The sequence below is a fragment of the Crotalus tigris genome, unplaced genomic scaffold (genome assembly GCF_016545835.1).
Source record: "Crotalus tigris isolate CLP2741 ecotype Arizona unplaced genomic scaffold, ASM1654583v1 scf7180000018612.917631, whole genome shotgun sequence".
In the NCBI taxonomy this organism is placed as follows: domain Eukaryota; kingdom Metazoa; phylum Chordata; class Lepidosauria; order Squamata; family Viperidae; genus Crotalus; species Crotalus tigris.
This window is the reverse complement of record NW_024097107.1, coordinates 92,050-109,049: the sequence shown is the minus strand read 5'-3', so window position 1 is coordinate 109,049 and position 17,000 is coordinate 92,050. Positions and strand designations below refer to the sequence as shown.

The following is a 17,000-nucleotide window of genomic DNA, read 5'->3' as shown; positions in this document are numbered from 1 at the left end:
CTTCTTTGTTCTTTCAAAAATCAGCAGTAATCTATCCACAACATAAATTAAATGTACTTTACAGAATTTCTAAATGCAATCTGCTTTGAGAAAAATTACAATGAATGGAAACAGAAAATGGGAAAATTGATGAAACAACAAACAAAAGGACTGTAAGATATGGATAGCTGAAGTTTGTATGAAAAAGAGAATAGGTGGTATGTGGCTAAACAACTAGCAGATGCATGTAAAAAAAGTTAATTCTCAGAATTTGGAGCTGAAGAGTGAAGCATGGCTACAACTCTGGCAGAACTGACACAGCATAATCAAAGCACCATAAAAGGGAACATGAGAGATAACTGGTTCTAAAGAAACTATGGCTAGACAAAAATGCTTTTTTCTCCTAAAAATCACTTAGGAGATTTATTGTGAATTTAGTATTGCTATCTCAAGATCTTCAGGAACGGAGTCAAGTTTAGGCTCTGAATATTCAGGCTATCAGCCTCATTTTCTAAGGGTTAAGTTCCACTAAATAATATGGTGGCACCAATCCAAATGCAAGCAGAGGCACAAAAGAGACAGAAGCAAAAGAACCCAAGGAGGTCATATATTCATTTAACATAACTCTGTCTCACTTGCTTTCTTGGAATATGGACAGATCTATGTAATCTATGTGATTATTTGTCAAATTTATATAGACTAAGTACATAGATAACTGCTGAAGGAGTAAGTATTGATAGCACTACTGGAACTTCTCACCATTAACCGTTGTCTAAGCAAAATATTTAACTATAAATAAGAAAAGCTATGCTGAATCAGACTGAACACTATCTAATCAAGCATTTTGTTTCCCACTATGATAAATCAAATCCTTTTAGAAAAATGAGATAGCAAAGGCCCTTTGGGTTTGCTTCTTTCCCAACAAATACCATTCACAGGGCTATGCTAATACCAGGGAAAGTATGTATCATTATGAAAAGTTGCCTCACCAACTTTATTTTCCATAAAACTATGTCTAACCCAAGTTTAAAGAAATCCAAACATCTACCACCTTTCATGGATACATTTTCTTTTGTCTACTGCCGTTCAATCCCCCAGTTTACGGTGGATTCCAATATAATAATAAAGAGCTCAAAGTTCATATTTTAAAGTGTTTAAATATGTAGTTTTAGCTATCATTTGATTATTTAATATCTTCACCCCAAGCTATGTCCCTGATAAGGCTTATTCAAATTAAACCAACACCACTCTGAAATGTAGAATGCGATGCAATACCGTACTTACATTTCCTAAAAATTAGTTTCTAATTGCTAATACCAATTTTTACATATATAATTTAAGGAAGGCAATTTCATAACTGAATAGTTATTTCATTCACTTTCAAAATAAATTGTTCATTATACAGTGTAGAAACTTAAGCCAGAAGAAAGAGGCTGCATCTGCCTGTACTAAAGGCAGACTGTTTAGCTGACTGATGTTCTTTCTTAACTATATTTGGTATTAGGAAACTACATCTGTCATATTAAAACTGCTTCCTTTCTACCATCCCTGGAGTACAATATATACTGCCTTCATGTACATATATTTATAACCATCATATAACAAATTACATCTCTAAATAGTAACTGGGTTCAAAGTTTCATATTAAGGCATACTAGCTTAACAGTCGTTTGATGAATATGTCACAATTAGCTGAAAATACACTAGGCTATAAACTACATTAAAGCAAATCATGTTTAATCATAATGAAATGAGTGAACCCAGCTTTATGGTTTTTTGGCAACTGTAACTTATTCTTTCCCTTTTTAAGCTTTAGTAAACAAATATGGTCACAATTCAATCTCTTCTGTTTATCCATGTACCATAATATGGATATTATGTCCATCATAGCCAACAGAATTGAGATTTGTTTATCATACAAATACATACAATAGTAACAATAAAAGGATGGATTTACTTTTTTTAAAAAAAAGCTAATTTCTGCATTCATAGATAAGATTGATCACACAAACGTCTCTGCTGTTTTCTAAATGGAAGTATTCTGTTCGCTGAAATGAATGCTTTTTTCCCTGGGAAGGAAGAGCTGCCACGCTTGTACTTTAGTTGCTGCACAAGTACTGATTGTAAGGCAGCCAATGAACCTTTCCCCAGCACTTCCTCGTCTACTTCCTTACCTATTCAGACACGGTCTCATTAACAGGGGGGGGGGGGCACATCTAGTCAAAATGCCCAAGGGGATCTAAATCTCCAATATGCATTTTTTGAAACCCCACACAGAAGACAACCATCCTCACAAAGCTTAATTACTACATATCCAAACAATACAGAACATCTAATGTTTACTTTTATCAAAAGCTTGTTGGGAGAGTTATATGGGCCTTGATCAGTACCTCCTAGATAACTGTGATATTTTATCAGTATTCCTTGTGAAACCACTTATTGCATTCTTGGCCCAAGTGACAAAATTAGTGGACCAGAGGAATGCTGTGGATATAATTTACTTGGACTTCAGTAAGGCATTTGATAAAGTAGATCACAACCTACTACTTGACAAGATAGAAAAATGTGGGTTAGACAGCATCACCACCGGATGGATTCGTAGCTGGCTGACCAGCCGTACTCAGCGTGTGGTCCTCAATGCAACCGCGTCTACATGGAGGGAAGTGTGTAGTGGGGTGCCCCGGGGCTCTGTTCTGGGCCCAGTGCTCTTCAACATCTTCATCAATGATTTGGACGAGGGGATAGATGGGGAACTCATCAAATTTGCAGACCACATCAAGCTGGCAGGAATAGCCAACACTCCCGAAGACAGGCTTAGGATACAGGAGGACCTGGACAGACTAGAACACTGGGCGCTATCTAACAAAATGAAATTCAATGGTGAAAAAAGTAAGGTTCCACATTTAGGCAAGAAAAACCAAATGTACAGGTATAGTATAGTGGGTACCTTGCTCAATAGTAGTAACTGTGAGAGGGACCTCGGAGTCCTAATGGACAATCACTTAGATATGAGTCAGCAGTGTGCTGCAGCTGCCAAAAAGGCCAACACAGAGGGATAGAATCAAAATCACGTGAAGTATTAATACCACTTTACAATGCCTTGGTAAGGCCACACTTGGAATACTGCATCCGGTTTTGGTCACCACGATGTAAAAAAGATGTTGAGACTCTAGAAAGAGTACAGAGAAGAGCAGCAAAGATGATTAGAGGACTGGAGGCTAAAGCATATAAGGAAAGGTTGATGGAATTGGGTATGTCTAGTTTAATGAAGAGAAGGATGAAGGGGGACATGATAGCAGTGTTCCAATATCTCAGGGGCTGCCACAAAGAAGAGGGAGTCAAGCTACTTTCCAAGGCGTCTGAAGGCAGGACAAGAAGCAACGGACGGAAATTAATCAAGGAGAGAAGCAACCTAGAACTAAGGAGAAACTTCCTGACAGTTAGAACAACTAACCAGTGGAACAACCTGCCTCCAGAAGCAAATGCTCCAACACTGGAAGTTTTTAAGAAGAGACTGGACAGCCACTTGTCTGAAAAGGTATAGGGTTTTCTGCCTGAGCAGGGGGTTGGATTAGATGACCTCCAAGGTCCCTTCCAACTTTATTATTATTATTATTATTATTATTATTATTATTATTATTATTATTTGTAGTTCTTTGTTTTAATAGTTTGAACTACAGTGAGGGAAAAAATTATTTGATCCTCTGCTGATTTTGTAAGTTTGCCCACTGACAAATAAATGATCGGTCTATAATTGCAATGGTAGGTTTATTTTAACAGTGAGACAGAATAACAACAAAAAATCCAGAAAAACGCATTTCAAAAAAGTTATAAATTGATTTAATGAGTAAAAAAAGTATTTGACCCCTTCACAAAACATGATTTAGTACTTGGTGGTAAAACCCTTGTTGGCAATCCAGAGGTCAGACTTTCTTGTACTTGGCCACCAGGTTTGCCCCACATCTCAGGAGGGATTTTGTCCCATTCCTCTTTGCAGATCCTCTCCAAGTCATTAAGGTTTTGAGGCTGATGTTTGGGAGCTCGAACCTTCAGCTCCCTCCACAGATTTTCTATGGGATTAAGGTCTGGAAACTGGCTAGGCCACTCCAGGACCTTGATGTGCTTCTTCTTGAGCCACTGCTTTGTTGCCTTGGCCGTGTGTTTTGGGTCATTGCCATGCTGGAATACCCATCCACGACCCATTTTCAATGCCCTGGCTGAGGGAAGGTTTTCATCCAACATTTGACGGTACATGGCCTCGATCATCGTCCCTTTGATGCGGTGAAGTTGTCCTGTTCCCTTAGCAGAAAAACACCCCCAAAGCATAATGTTTCCAGCTCCATGTCTGACGGTGGGGATGGTGTTCTTGGGGTCATAGGTAGCATTCCTCCTCCTCCAAACATGGCGAGTTGAGTTGGTGCCAAGGAACTCGATTTTGGTCTCATCTGACCACAACACTTTCAGCCAGTTCATTCAGATGTTCATTGGCAAACTTCAGACAGACCTGTACATGTGCTTTCTTGAGCAGGGGGACCTTGCGGGCGCTGCAGGATTTCAGTCCTTCACTGTGTAGTGTGTTACCAATTGTTTTCTTAGTGACTATGGTCCCAACTGCCTTGAGATCATTGACAAGATCCTCCCATGTAGTTCTGGGCTGATTCCTCACCGTTCTCATGATCATTGAAACTCTACGAGGTGAGATCTTGCATGGAGCCCCAGACAGAGGGAGATTGACAGTTATTTTGTGTTTCTTCCATTTGCGATTAATTGCACCAACTGTTGTCACCTTCTCACTAAGCTGTTTGGCAATAGTCTTGTAGCCCATTCCAGCCTAGGCCATAAACAAATTAAATATCTACGGCAGGCTTTTGAGAGCAATATACAATATGCAAAAATTTACTAGGCCAGATCTTCAACTCTTTAATGTGGCCAGTAAGGACTATTAAAGGATGGAATGGAACCTTTATTTGTACAAGGAACTTATCTTCCATACTCTCTCATCCCTTCCTTTATCCATTCTGTGATCTGATGAAGCTTATACCATTTAAATCTATTAATCAGAAAAAGTGCTGCTATATTCATTCTAATTTTTACTTCCGGGAACAACATGGATCTCCTTCTATTTAATTCGCAACCATAAATAATTATAATATGATACAAAGCAGGGTTTCCCAACCTATGGGCTGGGGCCAGGGACCGGGCTGCAGGCTCTTGGCCAGCAGGCCACGGAAATGGCTGGCCAGTGCGCGCACCCCCCTCCACTCGTGCTAGCACCTGCGGCCCCATTTCCACATGCGCATGAGCACAAATGGGACCACTAGCACTGGGCAGGTGTGCTTGGCCTGTTTGCGCATGTTCAAATGGGGCCGCTAGCATTGGGCGGGTATGCGCAGCCTGTTTTGTGGGGTTCATGGCCATTTGTGCATCCACATGGTGCTAGCGCATGCCACATGCTCAAACGGGGCTGCTAGTGCCGTGTCAGTGCATGTGGTCTAGTTTGCATGTGCGCGCACCAATTTGAAAGCTGTTCTCCTTCCCTCCGGGCCGCAAGCCCAAAAAGATTGAAGACCTTTAATATAAAGTATGCATTTGTGTGTAAAATAAGGATTTGCTCTTTTGGATGTTTGTGCACAGTTAAGTATCTTCAATAAAGCGAGTAGTGAAATAGACCCTGGTGCAAAAAAAAATGTTTAGGTAACATTTGTTATATCTTTTACAATGACTCTGCTGACCAAATTTTCTGAAAAGCAAGTTATATCTGACACTAATTTTAAATAAAGAACAAATTTAATATCTTACAAGTTACAACTAAAGCCTAGACAAGATTTGAATATGAAACACCACTGTTAAGCAAATGTTTGGTTTTGCATGAGAAAATATGAGCCTACATGTCCCAGCATGCAATGAGTTTTAAGGTGGAGTTCAACATGTTGGGATTTGTATGTACATTAGCCAAAAATGCAGAGGGAAAACAAGCTACTACAGATCTTCCCTAGAAAAATTCTAGTATAACCATTCTTTTCATTTAAGCTTGTTGAAATTGACCCATTTATAGCAGAGACTAATATTTAGTATCTTAGGCATCTGTCCCCCTAATCAGAAGCATTCATGGGGGACAATGCAAAAAAAACCTGTAGGTTAAAACAATTCTGGAAAGTAGAAAGTTGTTGATTAATAAACTATAAGACCCATTTCAGTCTTTATTACAGAAAAAATGAGGTTAGATTTAAACAGAGTTCAAAATCTTCATTTCATTTACTGGTAGTGAACATAAAAGAAAACTCTAACCTACACAATGCAGGTAAGACAAAACAACCATTTTTCAAAAGTGGGGGAGGGGTTGTTTGCTCAGCATATTAAAGCTGACCAAGCTAGAAACTGGAATAGCTTGGCCAGAAACTGTAGTATTCCAGCAAACAGGAAATATTGACTAACAACTACATAAATCAGTTGGCAGAAACCTTTATTTGAAAATGTATTTCTATTTTAGCTACCCTATTTAAATGATAACAAATAAGTAATGAATGGGTTTAAGCTAATTTCAAATAAAACATTTTTATAAAAATAAGCTATCCAAAACATCAGCAATGCTACCCCTAGTTAAATATAATTCACTAAATGAGAATAAATCATGATACTAAAAAACTACCGTAACTTCAATGTCAGGAACCAAGTTCCAAAACTATTTCTCTGGCCCTGAAAACAATTTTCTAAAAAATTCACAGCTGCTTTAACATGACTTCCTTGTTAACTTGATAAAGCTGTTCATTTTTTTTATGATTTTTCAAAAGGCATATAAAGAAATGTGCAACTCCATGTACATATCAGATTCTTCCTTGTTTGAAAATATAAATGGCAGAACTATAAAGGAACAAACATTCTAGATGGTTCCAGATGGTTCCTCTAATTCTTCACTTTAGTTGACTTTTTAAAACAATGCAGTATACAATGCAACCCACTGCAGTAATGACAGGTATAAAATTAATACATTTGTCCAAATCTCATGATAACATCCACAAATAGCTAGCTTTTATCCCAAATTCAAAGTGAGAATTACAAGCTACATTATAGTACAATGATGGAAAAGCAACATAAATTGTCATAAGTCATTCAGGAAACAGCAAGAAATTTTGAGATAGGAAGGAAATAACAAAGTTGTGATCATTGTCAACGAAGAACAAAGGAACTGACGGCTACTCACTTAACAGCTTGCTTCTCAAAAACAATACGTGGTAGAATAAAGCATATTTCCTGGACTTATCACACTTGACTTATATGTAACATATCAGGTTATATAATATAATATAGATATACAAACTTTGTATTGGACTGCACTTTAGAGAAAATACATTTGAGAGACAGGGAAAGTTACAGGGTACATTTTCTTTTTCTGAAGTCACTTGCTTAATTGTCTTATGGCCTATTCACTATGAATAAAAATTAAAATAAAAAGTTCTAAACCTCATCAACTTATATTAGCTAAAAAGCTTACCAAAATGGTTTCCCATAACTTGAAAGACTATCAAATTTCAAATGACCTTGATTTGCATATAGAGGAAAGCCCAGTTTAGACTAAATGTGTCTGATTTATGGCTGAAAAACACCATTTTTAATCTTCATTTATCTGAAAGTGTTTTCAAGGCACAAAAATGAATTCTAACATACCTGAGGTTTATGAGAATTATATTTTTACATTTATTTTTATTAATTTTGGATTTTTTCATCCCACCTTTTATTATTTTTATAAATAACGTAAAGCAACAAATATATAATACTCCTTCCTCCTATTTTCCTCACAACAACCTTGTGTGGCTGAGAGAAAATGAGTGGCCCAAGGTCACCCAGTTGACTTTCCCACCTAAGGCAGAACTAAAACTCATACTCATACTGTTTTTAGCCTGGTGCCTTAACCATTAGACCAAACTGACTATTTTTTGCATAAAATAAAATCAATTCAAATTTAAACAGGATATAAACTTTTTAACTACTTCTAAACATTTCCCTTTACATATTTTTTTAGTTCAGCTGTCTTTCTATTCACAGTGCGAGTTTTCAGTGAGAGCAGTTAGAGGTTTATTCTTTTAAGCTATAGGTTTCAATTTTTAAAAAATATTTTTTTGGTAAAAAAATCACTGGAACAGAAAACTGCAACAAATTTAATCTCTGGGGAAATAACATGCATATACAAGCCTTCAGCAGAATGCATATTTGTTAAAGAAAGGCATCTATGAACATTTTTAATCATGAAAAAGTTAACTTGAATATTCTGTATTATTTGGGTGTGTTTTAAAAATACAAACTAATATTCTTAGCAATTTATTCAACTCCTGTCCTTAGGCTGAGTCCAATGGAACAAACATTACTTCTGAAAACTGTTCATAGGAAACCCTCTACAGTAGAAAATTATCAAGCTTCATTTATGTGACCTGAAGGTTATTCATCTAACTACCAATAGGCTTAAAATGTTCAAAAGGAAAGTTATATATTCCTGAGTCTGAGGAAAGCCTTCTATTTTCAGCCACCTGGACATATAGAAGTATATATTCAGCTCTGTAGACATATCAGATTTATTTTTTTTCAAATTTGCTATGAGATCTTTGAAGTTTATTTATTTATTTATGAGACTTATATACCGCTTTAAGTGCAAGCACTCTCTAAGCGGTGTACACCAGTAAGCAATGTATATATATATTTACATTGCCCCCAACAATCTGGGTCCTCATTTTACCTACCCCGGAAGGATGGAAGGCTGAGTCAACCTTGAGCCGGTGAGATTTGAACCGCTGACCTGCTGAACACAGTCAGCTAAAGTGGCCTGCAGTACTGCACTCTAACTGCTGCGCCACCTCAGCTCTTATAGTAATAGCTTTTCATCTATACAGTGGAACCAACAACTAGAAAATATAAAAGATTCCATTCCTTTGGCAGAGAGAAATGTCACAGAAGCAGACAGGAATGTTCTCCATTAAATACCCTGTATCAAGCAATACACCAAGAAAATATAGGTTCTTTGCATACTTACATCAAGATGCAAATTATACTGTCTCAAAAATGAAATTTCCTACTGTTGCTAAAAACTATCCAAAATTTCAGTAGCCCTGCTTGCAAGTACTCAAAATTAGAGTCTTAACTTAAAGTTTGAAACAAAGTTTAGGCTGGCCACATGTTTTATTTAGTGTAGACAGCCCTAGTAAAGATAACTATAGTAGGAATGTAAAAAGCTATAAAGTATGTTTTTTTAAGGTAAACAAATTTAAATAGCCAACCTTCAGAACTGATTTGTCATAAATTCTGAAGACTCATTTTTAATTAAAGTATTTAATAGTTACTTGAGATTTTCCATTTAGATTATTCCAGTTTATAGTTTAGATTTTATAAATCTGATTTTTTTTATTAGGAGGTACCTGAATTAGACATACAGGTGAGTTTCAATCAACTTTCTAGCTCTAGGAAATATCCCAAAACAGTACTTCTGTTACTATATTATAGTTCCATTACAGCAATGTGTTCTCTGGATAATAGCGTGCCAGAATTGTTTTTAATATAAATAAATAAGATATGTTAGCATGGTGAAGCTCTTCTTGAGAAGAGAGTTGGTTATACAAACTTGATAAATAAATAATGTATTTTCAATTTTCCAAATCCTATGCATTTCATTCAGTCCCCCCCATTCCTTCACATTAGAAAAGAAATGATTTTTAAATATCATTTATACTGGTTTCTACCATTTTAATTTTTGTAAAGATACTTAGAAGTTCCAAAAAATGCATTGTTACAGTTTCAAGAATCAGTGTCTTCAAAAGGTGATTTAAGGATTTATTAAGGACACACATAGCCTTTGGGACAAGTTGGTACACTTGAATATTAAGTGCAATACATGTTGTTACAAAATGGCTGCTACCGGTATGCGAGTTTCCCAGTTCACAAGTGATAATCAAGAAAGGTGTCTAGCTCCCCAATACTCACATTTTGGGGGAAGGAAAACTGCTTTTCCTTGTCCCCAAGGACGCAAAATATTTTTTTTAAAACAAAGTTTTAGGCTGCAGCCATCCTCCATTTCAAATTGCTAAGGAAGCCTTAGCCATTCTTTGAAGTACTGTAAATATCAAGTTGAAGATTCATGTTTTGCTTTGCAGAAAGCTGAAGCAGGGGAATAGGCAGGCACCAGGGATGAATCAGTAGCCACCTTGGTATCAATGGGCATCAAGCTGCCTCCCAGTTATGAGCCTCATCAACTAAGCCTATAATCTCATGTTTCATGTAATATTTTCATTGTAGTACCTGTGATTTCAGGAGAGAGAGGTAATTCAATTTAAAAGATAAAATGACAACAGAGATATAATTGAATCACTTTGGTTTTCTTAGTAAACTGTTAATTTGTGGCCATGCTGACAAAAACAAGAATGTTCATTATGATTAAAAATAGCAATAACCTATAACAGGGGTATCCAACTCAAGGAGTAAATTCCTCATCCAGCAGATCCCAGGGAACCATTCCACAACTCTTATCATCCAGGTATTTATCCACCTAAATTACACAGTCACTGCTTCTTTCATGTAGGTCTTTTTGTCTAAATGATAAAAATTAGAAGACAAAACTCCCTACTGAATGTCTTGACACCTGCTAGTTGGGGAGATAGATATGAAGATAAGGCAAGAAGAGTATGATATAATACTGTAGCCTTGAAATTAGCTTAATATTTGCTTGGGAATGGTTAATAGCAGTTTTAAATGGAAGACTTCTAAAAGTTAAGGCTTCATTCTTGTTGGCTCTCATTTACTGCACATTATCTTTTTAAGTGTGCTAAAATCAAGATGCTGATTACAGAATTATCTGTGAAGTTATGCTATAAGTAGTTTTATTTTCGATTTGAACAGACCATGGAGCCACACACACTACATTTCAATAGCCTTGACCAATAAAACAAAACTGTACACCAATTTAAACTCTCCACACTGCCATTTCAAAGGTTTCACTGAAACTGCTTTGAAGAAGAGAATGGAGGTATGTATTTCCGCTACTAAGCTTTTTAGCATTCTTTCAATTTTTGCAATCACTTAATAAGTTATTTTCCCCCAAAAAACCATTGATATCAATTACTGCCTGCAGACATCCTCCCCTTACACCATTCCTATCATGTACATCAGGCCTGTGTTTCACCATTTAATAGGCAGTTCAGCACTGTACCTCCTGATAGACCAAGCAGGCCACCAAGTATCAAGGAAGGATCAAAATTCCCTCAGCAAACTATCAGAGCCTTCTTAGGAAAGTCCGCTCTACCTTATTTGTCTATGGAATAAAATTAGGATAACTATCTGATCTTGACACTTTTGTACAGTAAAAGTCTACAAGATTTCACCACTGGACAGTAACATTAAGCATCAGAAAGATACTATAACCATTTTGTACTTATGAAATAAGGAAGCTATAAAACCTGGCTTAAGCGATTCAGCATATATTATTGTCCAGCTAGGTAGATAGGTGTAATTCCCCTTCACATTCATGAGACTGTGTTCTTATGACATTTGGAAGGGCAAGATGTGCCATATTTTGGCTACACATGCCATGAATGGAAAATCTTCTCAGCGCAAGACGTGTGTCTGCTGTACACACCCATTACACAAAGCAGAAATTCCTCTCAATAAGGCAAGTGAGGCCCAGGCAAAGCAAGGGGAGGAAAGAGACCTACAAACAATAAGGAAAGCATCTGGCTCTCTGTTTACTGGAGGGAGGGTAAAGTCAGATAGAGACTGCAGCTACAGGGACTGCATCTCTCTCACTTTAGAAATATAGTATCTGATCAATTCTAGCTTGGATCTTGCAAATGAGAGAGAAGACATGTCTTGATTTCTAAACTACATCCAAATGAAATTCAGGAAAGTATTTGTGCAGGCAGTAGGAAAAGGCATCTTCTGGTTCTGAATTTCATACCCTAATGAAGAATCCCTTTTCAGTACGTGAACCAGCCATCTCCTAAGTGCAGCACTAATGGAGGTTGTGCTGTTGTCCTTCCCTAGAGACAGCAGCCAACACTATTGAAGCTTCTCACGTAGCAACCAAAGCTCCAGAGCCAACATTAGCTGCTTGTCACTGCCTTGAACACACACCCACAGGACACAAGGCAAAACACCCTCAGTCACCTCTGTGCTATAAGAGACAGCTGCAAAACCTACTTCCTAGGCGAGCTGTGTTCGTGTGTGGGAGGGGCAGTGTCTGATGTCACCTTCATAGGTGAAAAGGGATAATCCTACACACCATTAAGGAAGTAATACAACTTTGTCTCCTCGTGACCCATATCCACAGAAAGCTCAATTAGAAAACATTTCTGCAAGCCAAAACAGATATTTGTTTTTTTTTAAAAAAAAGATTTTTGGAGCTGCAGCCTCATCTTCCTACAAGACAAAATCAATACATTCTACTGTTCTGCACCTCTGCCTGTGAACATGAAATACTACCAGGGAAAGAATTTGCAGGAGGCCATCCTACAAGGACTATTGTTTACTTAAAGAAGAAAACTAAGCAGAAGGAAACTCAGTAGTATATCTGTGTTCTTTATTACAAAGATCTCACTAAACAGGGGATGTGAGAGAGCTACTTCTTAAGTACAGGAATCCCCCAATTAATTGTATGCACCAAAATATCTCGCAGCAATGTATTTCTTAAAGAAAATCTCTTGCCTTTCTCTGCCTCTAACAAGCCCCTTCCCTTAAAACCCAACCATCTTCCTCAAATTCCAAAAAAGACCCAAGGCAGCTCCGCTTCAAGTACTAAGCTGCTGGCATGAAGGACAACTGTTGGGAGACAAGAGGCTGGACGACCTTGCTTCAGCACTATTGCTGTTTACAGGGAACTGAGTTGCCAGTTAACTGCTGGGATCAAGACCTGCCAACCGAAAATACAGCTTCCTTATAAGAAACACACGCGGACACACACACACACACACCAAAGGAAGAAAACCAGGCCACAATATTCGCTTCGAACAGCAGACGGAAGGAAAAAAAAGAGAAAGGCACGATTAAAGTGCTCCACCATGGCTACACAAGCACCATGAGAAAGCAGAAAATGCAGGTCAAACACCTCCTCCCCCCCCACCCATTGCCTGAAGGAGCCAGCAAGTCAGAAGCAGACAGGGAGGGAAGGGAGGAGGGAGGGAGGGAAGGAGCAGCTCAGGGGAAGCTGCTTCAGCACATGGAGGAGGAGGCGAGGAACGAGGGGAGGCAGCGGTGAACTCGCACAGGAGGAGTAGCGACACGCGCACCCGCAGACACTTTTTTTTTTTTCCCCTGGCACAGCAGCTGCTTGGAAGCGGGAGCCCTCGTCCCAAGGAGGAATTTTCCCACATCCTCACTCAGGATCTCCCATAAAAGAGCTAAGCCCTGGCTAGTTCCCACCGGCACCTCCTGCACTCCGTCTGGGAACCGAGATACGGTGCATTCATTAGATTCCCTTCTCCTTTCCTCCATGCAACTCCCCACCCCCACATCCACACACGCCCTTTCCACAACCACCACCACCACCACTGGCTCCACCAGCCCCCCCTTCAAAATCAGACAGGTGGAGGGGGGGTAAAGCAAGATTGCCATGACGCCCCGCTCTCCTCCAGCTCTTGGCCCCCGAGGATACCCACCCCCAACCCCACGAGGAAGGTTGGGGGATGGGTGGGAGCAAAACGGAAAGCAGCCCTACCTCGCCCCACCCCCCTCCCCCGACTTCCCTCCGTGCGGGGCTCGGCGGGGATTCCCCCTCCAGCCCTTCCCCCCCCCGCCTTCTCCCCTCACACCCCTCTCTCCTTGCACTCAGACGCCTCCCAAGGCTACGGAGAGGCAGAGAGATATCGGAGGCAGACGAGAGGGGAGAACGACCTCTGCTTTCCTCCTCCTCTTTCTCCCCCACAAAAATGCAAGAGGCTCCATTTCCCCCCTGGAAAAGCGACTCTTAATACTTGGCTCCCCCACCCCCGCTCCACCACACATAAAACCCTATCCTTCCTCAAGCGCGAATTCCTGGGGTTGGGGACAGCTGGAGAAAGAAGGCGGGAGACAGGGAGCCTAGGAGAAGCGGTCGGAGCGCTGGAAGAGAGGCAAGATCCCGCAAAAAGCCCCCTCTAAGTTTCCCGCCCCTCCCCCTCCACAGCACCCCTCTCCAAAGAGTGGCCCCCTCATCCCGCAGGCACCTTTCCTCTTCCTCAATTGCTTTGGCTGACCTGTCCGGCCCGTTGCTCGGGCCCCCGGCGCTAGGCCCTGCTCGGCGCCACGGCGTTTCCTAGAGAGCTGGCCGGACGGAAAGCTCAGCTCCACAGAGCAACAGCTACGGCCCCTCCCCCTCCGCGGCAACAGTGAGCAGCCAACAGCTCCTCCTCAGCAGGCCGGGCGGAAACGGCACTGAGCGCACGGGGATTCCCAGCGCTGGCGCCAGGGGCGCCCCAGGCACGCCCACCAGGTCGATTCATTGGCTGGCCTGTCCGCACGATCGCCACCCACTTCATTCTCTCAGCAACACCTCCTGACTCTTCCCCGCCTCCTATTGGCCACGTTTGTCCTCCTTCTCTAGGAAAAATAGCCCCTCCCCTTCGGCTCTCTGTAAGCCGAGCGTCTCGGGCAACCTCCGCCCTGCCTTACAGAACCATGACTTCATTGGTTACTAGAACTGCCACTCTTTCGCGTCCGCCTCAGCAGAGCTATAAAAATAAAGTGCGGGTCTTTTCCCACTTTCACAACTGAGCCAGCGAGGTGAGCGCCTGATTGTAGAGTGAGGCGGAAGAGTTGGAAACGGCTCTCGCTAGAGAGCCCGGTCCGTTTGCGCACGTGGGACTGCTGTCCTACGTGCTCAAGGGCGAGGCAATCCTCTGATTGGTTCGTCGTGGCCAGTCCCACGTGGGGCCGAGTGCTGCTTGGGGACACGTGGCATGGGGGAGAAGCAGGGGGGGTGGTTTCAGCGCTGGCTTTGGAAAGCCCTCCGTGCATGCGCACTGAGAACTGCTCCGGGAGGTGCAGCGGACGGCGCATGCTTGAGCCTGGGTGGCAGAGCCGGAGGCGAACGGGGAGGGGGACTGCGGGGAAGATTCGCGCCAGGAAAAGGGGTGTGGGCTATAGGTTATGCTGGACGCGCGTTTGCCTTAGGAAGGAGGCAGGTTAGAGCTTGCGCTGCCGCCGCAAAGCTTCGCGAGTGACCCTGAGCTGCTCCTTTCCGACGATCCCCGCGCTGCACCGTGCCTTGGCCCCCTGCGGGCGACGCGCCCCTTCTCCTCTCCCCCTCCCCTCCTGAGCGTGGGGTTTGCAAGTCGATGCTGGTGGGAAACACGCTGTTTCGCTGGTCAGCTCTGCGGAGGCCCCTTCGCCTTGTGGCAGCCAAGATGGTAGCCCGTGTGGCATTGCCTGCTTCCCCCGGGTGCTCCCCTCCCTTCCTCTTCCCCCCCCCCGTTCTGGATCCCCTGGGCGGAGATCGGGCCTGGGCAAAGCGCCATTCGCGTCGGGACGCCGCATTTAAAATATATATATATATATATATATGTCCCTGTCTTCGTGGGTGGGGGCGGCGGGAGGGGCGAGGATAGCTTGGCTTCCCGTCCTTTCGGTACCAAGTGGGAGCTTGAGAGCAGCCTTCCGGTTAACTTGCAGTACTTCCCCAGTTCTTGGCGTTGCGTTGCAGCTTGAAAAATCCTCATGGGCGTGTCGGGGTTGAAATACTGTAAGACCTTTTCCTCCTCGGTTTTGCCATGCAGGGCCCGGCCCTTTCTGAGGCTGCACCTCATGAAGATATGGTTAGATTCACACGACGTGCTGGGTTGCGTGAACCCAGGCTGCGTCGGATTAATCTTGAAATTTACATAGAGAGGTTGCCCTAATTCTCCTTACAGGCAGACATTGCTTCGATTGCCATATTGTGGGAACTCCCTCAGTTACGCTTTAATCGGTAAAATCAAAAGTAAAATGTTTGCTCTTACAGTGCACAAACTACTTTTAAAGACACGGCAATCACATTTATTCCGCTTTACTCTTTGGTGCAGTTTGCCTGGTTTGGTTGAGTACCTCCGAGCCAAAAAAAAAAAAAAATGTTTTTAGCAGTTGAAGTAATAATGAGAAGCCTTTAACAATGGATAGCTACAGTATGTAGAAATAGGTCCAGCTTCTTTTGATTGCTTTAATTCCATGAAATCTTGAAACCTGAACCCTGCTGGATTACTGATTAGAATGAGGTGCTTCTGAGTCAATTATTTAGCCTGAATGGCATTCCAGTAAAATTTGCATCCACGTAAGGCTGAGTAGCCATCCTTAATGTTTACTAAAGAGGTTTCTGGTTAAACTCATTGGAGTTTATTTCCAGATGGATCTCTGTAGACTTGCATCAGAGCCATGATGTTGTACTACTGTAATTTGAACTGTGGGTTTATCTTGGGGTGCGTCAGGCAATCACAAAAGCTTGCAGATGTTACTTTGAAATCCCAGCCCTAGAATATTACCTTATACAGTGAAAACTGTATTTTTAAAGATTTGCAGAAGGAAAGCTGGTTAGGAAGTTGTAGCTCCCAAAAAAATACAGAACATAATGGGAAAATGAGGCCTGGAAGGAAGCTACTGCATAGTATCAAGCTGTATTTTCTCTGCCGGCCATTTTCTAGGGTTTTGCCTGCCCTCTTTATAGTTGTGTCCTCGATATTGTGTTACCACAGGCACACTGAATATGCTTAATTCTTAAGGCATCAAAACTTTAAAGAGAACCAACACTTCTTAATACTCTGCAAGCATTGGGGTTCCTCTATAGATGCCTTTCTTTATATACTTTGTTTTGGCAGTCTTAAAGAATAATAATGGCTAGAAAACCAAATCCTTGTAGTCTGCTAGTGATTATGTATGCATGATGCAATATATGTGTAAGGCAGGTTTTTTTTGTCTTGTGAGAGCTACTGTTTTTTAAAGCGAGAGACAGAAAATCAGAAAACATTTTTTTCCTGTTTTTGTGTGTGGGATTGAGAGGGGAATTGATATTTCATCTGCTAAAAGCCTGTGTAATCAAGATTTTG

At 41.3% G+C, this 17,000-nt stretch overlaps 1 protein-coding gene across 6 annotated transcripts in view; it reads right to left on the bottom strand.

The window, feature by feature from the left end:
- SETD5 (SET domain containing 5) overlaps positions 1-14,348 on the bottom strand; it is a 69,309-nt gene extending 54,961 nt beyond the window's left edge. For 3 of the 6 annotated variants that reach the window (XM_039355139.1, XM_039355137.1, XM_039355140.1), the window contains exon 1: positions 14,184-14,345. The gene's annotated coding sequence lies outside the window, so the exon portion shown is untranslated. Of the gene's footprint in view, positions 1-14,153 lie in introns of all 6 variants that reach the window. The other 3 variants (XM_039355143.1, XM_039355145.1, XM_039355138.1) reach the window with 2 other exon arrangements.
- Between the last annotated feature and the right edge of the window lie 2,652 nt (positions 14,349-17,000).